Genomic DNA, 8,949 nt, shown 5'->3' with positions numbered 1-8,949 from the left:
AATGAACAACCAACAAATCACATAGAAACACACAGGATTTGGTTTACAATCATAAAAGGCAGTACAGTGGATCAAATATGTAAGTTGCCAATGAATAATAAGCTCGATTAAATGTCCTGTAATTGTCACAGTAGATAAAGTTGACAAATGTTATATTTGCCTTAACACTTTCTGACTATACAGATTCTCGTACTTTTGGGGGGTTGGGTCCCGCCCGGGATTCGAACCCACACTGCCAGAGCGAGGCACCCGATCGCCAGCACACAAAGTCAGCGATCTATCCAACTCAGCCACCGAGGCTTCCAGAAAAATGAAAGTCCGACAACTGGTAGTCTAGATCACTTACTTTGAGTACCCCTCTGACAAGTGTAAATTGGCACGGCTCCCATGGCCGAAAGCTGTGAACACACAATGCCATTAGGAAAGTGGTCAAATATAACATTTGTTACATTCTTTGTGCTGCCACCTACAATCTACACTACTGCCTTTGCTTGATAGTGATTCATAAACACATGCTCATGATATAGTGGGAATCGTATAAGATTTCTTTAATAAGTGAAACGAAAATGTTTTTTTGTCGCTCTCGATTATATCATAGTCAGCAATAGTCCCGCTGTGTCACGGCAGACTTTCCCTCCACAATAAACTGACCAGTGAAAGAACAGAAATACTTTTTAAAAGCAGCGTTAAACCCAACTTACTCATTCACTCACTCCGGGTGTTGGCCTCTTTCTCTGAGTCATCTGTTAAACGCATCAACAGCCTTCTGGTGGTTTGCAAAACAGCCGATATTTGCGGTATGGAAACACGTTCAATAAAAAATGACAGGAATAAAAGACAACGTTTTTAAACTTCAGCCGTAAATATACCACATGCGTGAAAGGGGAAAGAGTAGAGGAAGAGTTAAAATTTAACGTCGCATCCGCATTATCTGACCCATATAGCGACGAGAACAAGTTGACACACATACAATTGAGTCCTCGACACAAAGTTATATTTAAAAACAAATCTGTCAAACATATTTCGGTTCAACAATATTATTTACAACTATTTAACACACGGGCTATAGGCCACCAGTAACCGAACCTAGGTCACCTGACTGGAGATCATAGGGACTTACGGTGCCTCAACTTCCTGCACGATACCCCAGGAGTCATCACTTCAGCTACTGGTGGTTATGCACAATATGAGCAAGTATTGAAACATTCACAGCAGTGGGTTGGCTTAAAACACTTGTTTATGATTGTTACATAGATTATGATAGGAATTATGTGTCACACAGGGATTCAATCATTTTACCGTAGTTTAACCTCCAAATCCTGCAATTCTGCTCAGGACTTTGCAAGCCATCTTTCACAAGTGGGTCTGCTATCTCATTTCAATGCAGACCATTATGAGCTGGAATCCACGCAATAACACACGTAATATACTTTGAGTAAAAAATGCATCCAGCTTTAATATTCCATAAACAATGTCACTTCGTGAACCATTGTTAATAGATTCTGTAGTCAGAAAATATAACTTCCTCACGATCATATTAATTAGCTCACCTTGAGCTTGAAGAATAGCTATCAGTTCAGCAGCCAATACTTAGAGATGGTCATATAACCTGAATACACTTGAGATGTAAAACTCTGAAATCCAATATGCCCCAGCAATTCGAACCAAGGCCGAATCCTTTGAGACACCATTAAGAACGTGTGTGAAGTTTGCATAATGTTAAGTAAAAACATCTTGAGATATAGCTTTTATAACATTTGGACTCATTCTTTTGTTAATGGTTGAATTCATATTGTAACAAAGCCCAGATTTCAAAAGCAACCAAGGAGCAGTATCTGGGGGTGCAGAGGAACCCTATTGAAGGCTTGTTCCCTTGCTGAAATAGGATTTGTTTGTTTGTTTGTTTAACGCCGCACTCAGGCAATATTCCCGCTATATGAAGGCGGTCTGTAAATAATCGAGTCTGGACCAGACAATCCAGTGATTGATATCATGAGAATCGATCCACACAATTGATATGCAAAAACTGAAATAACCTTCATTTTAAATACTTATCTGCGGCCAAAGGAATGTCTCTAGAACACAGATAACGTCTGGAAACTTAGAATTATTTGATATGAATTGTTTAAGATTATCGCCATGGTCTACCATACTTTGAGTACCAAGGCAAAACAGTTTGGTAGACAAGAGTGTTAGCCATTATTCCGTTTCGACAAGTAAACTGTTCAAAATATATTTAGTGACATCAAGCAGTAGATTAGTTTCAGTAGGCGATTCGATCTATTTGTTCCTCCTTGCTGGTCGCTTTGAAGCAGCCATTACTGTCCGCTAATGCAGACGTGTGAGAGGTTACAGGAGTGATCTTGACAATGCGAGTGGCTTCCACATACGAGATTATTTTTTCAACCCGGACTCGCTGAATGGACACTGCTTCCTTATATTGTTCACAGCCTCGGTACAGATTACAGTGAATGCTCCATAATTTCGACACTTGGACGCACCATCAACCTTATAATCCCCACTACCTCTTGTACATACTGGACTTTTACTCTTGCTCCGCGAAGACACGTGGCCCAGCTGTTGACAATTGTAAGACCTAAATGCTGGGGGTACGTAAAGGCGGACAGGAAATGATTGAAAGTACACATTTATGTGTTCAGGAAGACGAGAAGTGTCAAACGTCAGTAAAATACTTCTTAAATACTGTGAAAAGAAATCCATTGAGTTAGATAACAATTAGCAATTAATCAACGTAGTATCGGTTAACCCTTTGAACAAAGTATGTTGTTTTTACATCGGCACTTCACGCAAGGATATGAGTGTATTCCCTTTTTTTAGAAAACCTAGACATGTAAACACTCACTTTTGACATATCCACCGTGCAAGATAACAGTGATTAATCAATCAATGTATTTTCTGTTAATCCTTTGATGACTACGAACGATCCGCTGATTTACAAAAAAGTAAATCAACTGATCATTGATCTCTTGCTGGGTTGCCACGTGCATATTGCATAACACACATTTCACCTCACTTCCAACCTGGATTTAGATTAAATAATTACAATAAATGAAAAATGGGAAGCTTCCTCAGGTATTCGGAGTGGTGCTACCACTAATTATACCTGTAATAAATTCATTAACTGAGCATCAAGTGAATGACGACAAATACACAAGTGTAGGGTTATACCAGAAAACGTGGAGGACAACAAGGGTGTAGTAATCGTATTATCGACGCAATCCGAAATCCGAAATCCGAAAATGCCTTCACTGCATTGATACTTTTTTTTAACTATTACAATCAGGGGTACTTCCAAATGACGACAACCGATGAGCTCTGTCGTTCTTTTTGTCTGTTTGTTTAGGCTGAAAAAATTAATTAACATGCGCCCTTTGTCGAAATCTTTATAGATCACGGTTAACCAATCAGTGTTCAAAAAAGGGTAAAACAGATATTGCCTCCAAGTTTATTTTGCTGTCCTTGCAGACGGTAGCCCAGTCTCTTGTCACGCTCAGTTGCGTTGCGTATCATCCGGGTACTCACGGGCAAAAAACAATAACAAAGGCAACAACCAGTCCCGGGGAATTGCTTTCGATCAGTGCCCCTTTAACATTCCACACTGCAGCCTTTTTATAAGAAAGTGAGAAAGATTACTTAAGATTGAGTGACACATGACAGGCCGTTCCTGCATTATATTGCCTGCCAGGAATGAGACAGGTGCATCAAATTTTCACCAGAGAGTATATAATAAATTGTTGAATTATCATTAGATAAGGTTGAGAATTAATTGTGTTTTCTCAATACATCTTAGACTGGTGAGTCGTCTGTTAGCCCAGCTAGAGTTAGAGGATTACCAGTCTGCTCATATTGAGCTATTTTGTACTGTTCCCCATAGTTGGAAAGTGTGTCGTCTACTACCCCAGCTGGAGCCATCTGGTAACAATCAATCACAAACTTCCCAAAGCCACTAAAAAAACAAAAATCCATCATAAAACAAAAACATTTGACAGAGTAATAACTAAACTACAAACAGGCCACACTAAGTTAAACTCCCACCTTCACCAAATTAAAAAAAACACAAAACCGTTAAATGCCCCCACTGCAACTTAAAAAAACCCGCCTGAACACGTAATACTATTTTGCACACATTACCAGCAACACAGAACAACACTCCAATCCACACTAAATTGCAACAATCAAATGACACTAGAAACGGTACTCTACCCCCTATGCATGGCATATTTCAAAATTCCAAATTTGTTCTCCAAATTAAGTAAGCAACCCTAAAAGCCCCACCTAGGTTGCCTCACCTTTTCGGACATACCCTCTTCGACCAATCATCAAATGGCCTGGCGGGCCCGTGCGCGAAATACGCATATGTCGGAAAGCGCACGTTAAGTTCCTAATTTAAGTAAGTAAGCATTAGATAAGGTTGAGAATTAATTGTGTTTTTTCAATACATCTTATACAGGTGAGTCGTCTGCTAGCCCAGCTAGAGTTCGAGGATAACATTTAGCATAGTTGGAAAGTGTGTCGTCTACCACCCCAGCTGGAGCCATCTGGTTACAATCAATCACAAACCGCCAGTCACCCACTCGCCGATAGCCCCGACAGCTGAATGTCCTCCTTTTTTTCACAGCGGCGGTACAGGAGCATATATCCAATGTCATACAATACAGAATAATACATCAAGGTGGCAGTTTCCATGTAAAGATTAAGTATTTCTATGGTACTTAAAGATATGTACAATAAATCTTGCTAACTGTTTTTAATCTATAATCCTTTGGGAAGATAACAGTGGAAAATTCTGGAAATGGCAGAACCCGAGTAAACCTGACGTATTTTACGTTTTACACTAAACATGACAGGGACGTGAACTACATCATTAACAGATACAATGATACACACTGATACAATGAAAAACAAGCGTTTGGTCGACGAAGTTATCTGTATCCCCCGTCCATATTAACGCCCCGCCACAAACCAGGTAACTGACCCAACATTTCTCTTATCTCATGTCAAAATAGCTGCAATGGAAATTCTAAAATAAACATTTCTAAAACTCCTTAATATCAAATGGCACCAGTACTGTTCAGTATGTGCTTTATATATAGACATGCAATGTTTGGCAAGGAAATATTTCTGGAAATAATGCCCAGTAATACAAATTTCTAAAATTCATAAAGAGCAAAAGGCAACAATTCAGCATGTGTCTGATAGATGTGGAAAATTTCATCCGGAATGGAACCCTACCCATATTGTTTTTTTAAGTACAACTTGTTGCCATTGAAACGTAAAAAAGTGCCAGTTCAGTATGTGCCTAGTAGACATGCAAAGTTTTGTAAGAAAGTATTTGACGTTTTTTTAGTTGTGCTCCGGAAACGAACACCACCCTTATAGTACCTACATGTAAGTCCAACTTGTTGCCATGGAAACGTAAAAAATAAACATTTCTAAAATTCCTAAATTTGCAAAAATAGCAAAAGGCACCAGTTCAGTATGTGTCTGGTAAAGATGCAAAGTTTTGTTACAAAGTATGAAAGGGTTTTGAGTTATGTTCCGGAAACGAACTCTTCCCTATAGAACCTAAGTCCAACTTGTTGCCATGGAAACATAAAACATATAATTTTCTAAAATTCCTAAATAGCAATAGCAAAAGGCACCAGTTCAGCATGAGTCTGATAGACATGCAAGTTTCGCAGAGAAATATTTAACGGTTTTTGAGTTATGCTCCGGAAACGATTTCACACACACACACGCACAGACAGACGGACCCCATTTCTACGTCCCCCGCCAACTTCGTTGGGGCGGGGGAAAATGACGAGTTTTTTTATTTGTGTAAGAACGTTGTCGTTGTTGTTGCATTTAGTGTTTAAGAGGTCGCCTTCTACCTAAGCAATTTCGGCTGACCTGTTCCTCTGTCATCGTATCCCTATTGCGTGGGTCGATGCTCATGATGTGAATCACTGGATTGTCTGGTCCAGACTCGATTATTTACAGACCGCCGTCATATAGCCGGAATATTGCTACGTGCGGCGTTAAACAACAAACACACGTAGGCCCGAGAGCTTAATACTGAACAATATGATTTATTGATTGCTTCCGCAAACCGGTACCCGCTGGGGCTAAATGAGTTCACAAAGTCTTTGCCTGCGTGGTGTATTTTGCCAAAAAAGGATGGCATATTCTGTCAATACGGACACTGTTTATAAAGAATAGGTAAATGTCTTTTTAAATATATGGACAGGTTTTTAATAACACACTCATTTCTGGTAGATAGAAGACTGATAGATTTTGGGACAGATGGTTGTACTTGGTAACATTTTGGAATTAAATTTCTCTACTACTTTATAAAAAGGACAAATTAACCAAAAAAATCACTTTCTATTTCATAGCGAATACGTTTCATATATAAACTAGACGATGACTCTGTAGTTGTATTAAATCGAGTTTTCTGTACATTTAGATTATGCATGGCTTAAACTACGGAATGTACATAAAGCCCTAAGAAGATCTCTTTCACATGCTAAAGTAGACATATATTTTTCTGGTTCGAGTTGTGATTTATAAGATGAATAAACATTAAGCAAAGAAGAATTTGTGAGTTTGTAATGCCAGTTTTGGAATTCTATATCTTTACATCGTTGTTTGAATATAACCATGAAGCATTTCATATCGCCGCAATCCTGAGACAACCACAAATATGAAAAAACATTTTGAAACAATAATTGTCTTATATTAGAAACCCAGTTAGTTTGACCATTTTCGTCAAATGCTTTTAACATATGGTAACAGGCAGACGGATATCTTGTTTCATGTAATCTAAGTAGTCGACACCAGTACTGTTTATACAGACACAGAAGTCCATCGATGTTTTTTAAAAATAAAATATGAAAGTTTGTTTAATAAGATCACAATAGTACAAGCAATTAAAGCGACAAAACGCTTTCCATATTCAATAGAAATTTATGCATAAAGCAGAGTCGATTGTACAATTCCGACATAATAATGGGCATGTGTTTATGAATCACGAATACCACGTGGAATGCCACGTGTAATTCTGTCATTATGTTTTGTAACACTTAATCAATTCATGTACAGTGAAACCTCATTCAGTAGAAAACTCATAAGTAGAAAAAAACCTTCACACCTGCGCCATGACTGTGGAATTTATATTTTTTAGGTATTTCTTTTACTAAAAGCCTAGGCAAGTCTGGATCAAACTAATCAAGTCTAGTTTGCTTGATTCCACATATGAAAACTGCAGAAGGGGAAAGGTACTTTCGAAAAAATATATTTAAAGACATGTTTTCATTTACTGAGTGTTAGTCTAAAACACCTCTTATGCAAATACTTTTCTTTGGTCCCGGCTAACAGATCGACTATATAATTATCATTATTTTATATCTGATAAGTAGAACCCTTTTAGGAGAAAAATCAGTTACCTAGATACATTTCCCTGCTCCCAAGACACATGTTAAATAGTACATTTCACTCAATAAGGAAAATATAAGAAAGTATGGTTCCAAATGCATTATTGACTAAGCAGTGAGTACTAGAATGAATAGTTGCCAGACAATGTGTCTGAGAAAAGGAGTGATGTACTAGATAAGTGGAAGAATGATTATTGTAAACTGCTGAATGGTGATGTCAGGATGCAGAATGTTAAGTGTGACAGTGAGACTGGTGAAACACACATGTTGTTCGACGCTAAAATTACTCTCTTTGAAGTAACCAGAGCGGTTGATAGAAGCCACTGTGGCAAGGCTCCTGGTGTTGACGGTATTCCGATGGAATATCTTAAATCACAAAATGTTATTTCGGCGATGCGCAATATCTTTAATATATGTTTTAGCACAGGGAAATTCCCTGCATTGTGGTTAAAGGGCATAATTAACCCTATACCAAAATGTACTACTTTAGATCCTGCGGATCCTCTATCATATAGAGGTCTGACCCTCACCAATTTTATGTACAAATTATATTGTTATAACTTAAATAACCGTCTGCAATCTTGGGCTGAAAGTACAGGAGCTCTAAATGATGCACAAAATGGGTTCCGGAAGCGTGGATCAACTACGGATCATATTCACTCTGTTTGTTCTTTTATTGAAACTCGAAAATGTATTATAAAAGACACTTTTTTCTGCTTTTATTGACTTTCATAAAGCGTATGATAGCATTAACAGAGGTGTGCTGTGGGAGAAATTATGTAACATTGGCGTGAAAGGGAAAATGTTTCTAGCACTTCAATCTTTATATGATAATGTGAAATGCAGTGTACGTATAAATGGTATGCTTACACCCTGGTTTAATGTCAATCGTGGTTTAAAACAAGGATGTTTACTTTCGCCAATTCTGTTTAATTTTTTTATTAATGATTTGCTTGACAAGCTTAATGAAACTGGTATTGGTATTTGTGTTGATGATATTACTATTGCAGCCTTAGCATATGCTGATGATCTTATTTTACTTGCAGAATCGGCAGACGATTTGAATCGTCTATTACATGTTATGAATACTTGGTGTGTTGATAATAGTATCATTATTAATAATGACAAGTCAAAGATTGTACACTTTAGAAATGTAAGTGTTCCAAGAACAACAGCTTTTTTTAATATTGGTAACTCTGTTTTAGACATTGTTGATTGTTATAATTATCTAGGCCTACTGCTCACGGAACATCTTGACTACAATGCTATGGCAAAAGCAGCAGCTAAATCGGCTAACAGAGCATTAGGTCTTCTTATATGTAAATATAAGGCAATTGGAGGTATGCAATCCACTACTTATTCCAAATTGTATGATACGATGGTTTGACCAGTCTTGAGATATGGGGCATCTGTCTGGGGTCATCGTGACATTTCTTCTGTAAATGCCGTTCACCATCGTGCTTTGAGATTTTTCTTAGGGTTGGGTAAATACGCTCCAAATGTTGCTGTTAATAGA

The sequence above is a fragment of the Haliotis rufescens genome, unplaced genomic scaffold (assembly GCF_023055435.1).
Source record: "Haliotis rufescens isolate VD_foot unplaced genomic scaffold, xgHalRufe1.0.p SCAF_1, whole genome shotgun sequence".
NCBI lineage: Eukaryota > Metazoa > Mollusca > Gastropoda > Lepetellida > Haliotidae > Haliotis > Haliotis rufescens.
The sequence above is the reverse complement of the archived record's forward strand: the minus strand, read 5'-3'. Positions refer to the sequence as shown.